This window comes from Schistocerca gregaria, unplaced genomic scaffold (genome assembly GCF_023897955.1).
Source record: "Schistocerca gregaria isolate iqSchGreg1 unplaced genomic scaffold, iqSchGreg1.2 ptg001556l, whole genome shotgun sequence".
NCBI classification, from domain to species: Eukaryota; Metazoa; Arthropoda; class Insecta; order Orthoptera; family Acrididae; genus Schistocerca; species Schistocerca gregaria.
Window position 1 is genome coordinate 1 of NW_026062839.1, and position 2,500 is coordinate 2,500.

The 2,500-nt window shown below is 56.9% G+C and overlaps 1 non-coding gene across 1 annotated transcript in view; it reads left to right on the plus strand.

Annotated features, from left to right (window-relative positions):
* Positions 1 to 1,062: 1,062 nt before the first annotated feature.
* LOC126333033 (small subunit ribosomal RNA) overlaps positions 1,063 to 2,500 on the plus strand; it is a 1,893-nt gene continuing 455 nt past the window's right edge. The window contains exon 1 of the ribosomal RNA XR_007564057.1: positions 1,063 to 2,500. This exon is cut by the window's right edge and continues 455 nt beyond it. This is a non-coding gene — a ribosomal RNA (small subunit ribosomal RNA).

Genomic DNA, 2,500 nt, shown 5'->3' on the forward strand with positions numbered 1-2,500 from the left:
CATGCCGCAGTGTGTATGTGGGCTGATGTAGCGTGTCGTGACACATAACATGCAGGCATGCCAGAATCGTAGATTTCGCAAATGTAGATTGACGTATACGTTTGCTGCCAAAGATCCGCAAATGAACTGGAAATCAGTTGTTGAGCGGTTGTTCGCGCTGCAGGTGCATCGGTGATAGCGACGATCGGTACATCTATGAACCGGTTGTTTCGGCGGTACCCGCCATGCCCCCGAACCTGAGTTGGCCATGTGGGTATGAAGCGATACGAGGCTGTGGCTTGGCGGGACAGTCCCCGGCCGGTGAGGGGGGGCCGCCCGGCGTGCTGGCCGCGCGCTGCGTGAGCGCACGCACTACAGCCGGCTGGTGGGGGGCGCCCAGTGGCAGGAGCGCCGGCCGACGGGCCCGGCTGGCGTCCCAGCTATGCGCCGGCGCACCCTGCGCGCGGCGCCAGGCGGCCAAAGTGGGTTCTGCCGAGCCCGGTGCGAAGCGCGGTGGACATCTGCAGTGTGCTGGTCCGATTGCGGACTGTGTGCGTTGAGGATGCGCCGCCGCCCGGCACTCGGCGTCGCGACGCCGTCTGCTGCTCGGTCGCCCCCAGCGGTTCTCGCAGGTGGTTTGTATCGCAGCTCTGCGGACGTGTTGGCGCGTGCGCTGTGCTGGGAGAGTTCGCTTCTGCACCCAAGTGGGGCTTTGCCCTTCTGTGGCGCTGGCGTTGGAGCTGCCGGTCACCGTAGGTGGCGCGTGTTGTTTCCCGCCGGCAATGCCACGACAGCACGCTCCCGGGCCTCTGTCGGCAGCGGCAAGCTCAGTTGGGAGCACGGGTGTTCGCACTGAAAGCGTCTACTCGCCCATCTCCGGGCGATTGCGCCTCTCTCGAACCCGACCAAGTACTTAGGACGGCGCTGCGCGCCGCCGGGACCTGAGAGGGTTTCGAGGTGTATCGTGCAGGGGAGCTCAGCCTCCTCCTGTTTGCAGAATAATTGAGCGGACGCTTGCGTGTTCGCGCGGGCCCTCGGGACACACTCCCGGGCGGCCGGCTGCTCAGCTCTCGTTGACGCAGCTCCCTGGTTGATCCTGCCAGTAGTCATATGCTTGTCTCAAAGATTAAGCCATGCATGTCTCAGTACAAGCCGCATTAAGGTGAAACCGCGAATGGCTCATTAAATCAGTTATGGTTCCTTAGATCGTACCCACGTTACTTGGATAACTGTGGTAATTCTAGAGCTAATACATGCAAACAGAGTCCCGACCAGAGATGGAAGGGACGCTTTTATTAGATCAAAACCAATCGGATTGGCTCGTCTGGTCCGTTTGCCTTGGTGACTCTGAATAACTTTGGGCTGATCGCACGGTCCTCGTACCGGCGACGCATCTTTCAAATGTCTGCCTTATCAACTGTCGATGGTAGGTTCTGCGCCTACCATGGTTGTAACGGGTAACGGGGAATCAGGGTTCGATTCCGGAGAGGGAGCCTGAGAAACGGCTACCACATCCAAGGAAGGCAGCAGGCGCGCAAATTACCCACTCCCGGCACGGGGAGGTAGTGACGAAAAATAACGATACGGGACTCATCCGAGGCCCCGTAATCGGAATGAGTACACTTTAAATCCTTTAACGAGTATCTATTGGAGGGCAAGTCTGGTGCCAGCAGCCGCGGTAATTCCAGCTCCAATAGCGTATATTAAAGTTGTTGCGGTTAAAAAGCTCGTAGTTGGATTTGTGTCCCACGCTGTTGGTTCACCGCCCGTCGGTGTTTAACTGGCATGTATCGTGGGACGTCCTGCCGGTGGGGCGAGCCGAAGGCGTGCTTGCGCGTCCCGAGGCGGACCCCGTTGAAATCCTACCAGGGTGCTCTTAGTTGAGTGTCTCGGTGGGCCGGCACGTTTACTTTGAACAAATTAGAGTGCTTAAAGCAGGCAAGCCCGCCTGAATACTGTGTGCATGGAATAATGGAATAGGACCTCGGTTCTATTTTGTTGGTTTTCGGAACCCGAGGTAATGATTAATAGGGACAGGCGGGGGCATTCGTATTGCGACGTTAGAGGTGAAATTCTTGGATCGTCGCAAGACGAACAGAAGCGAAAGCATTTGCCAAGTATGTTTTCATTAATCAAGAACGAAAGTTAGAGGTTCGAAGGCGATCAGATACCGCCCTAGTTCTAACCATAAACGATGCCAGCCAGCGATCCGCCGCAGTTCCTCCGATGACTCGGCGGGCAGCCTCCGGGAAACCAAAGCTTTTGGGTTCCGGGGGAAGTATGGTTGCAAAGCTGAAACTTAAAGGAATTGACGGAAGGGCACCACCAGGAGTGGAGCCTGCGGCTTAATTTGACTCAACACGGGAAACCTCACCAGGCCCGGACACCGGAAGGATTGACAGATTGATAGCTCTTTCTTGATTCGGTGGGTGGTGGTGCATGGCCGTTCTTAGTTGGTGGAGCGATTTGTCTGGTTAATTCCGATAACGAACGAGACTCTAGCCTGCTAACTAGTCGCGTG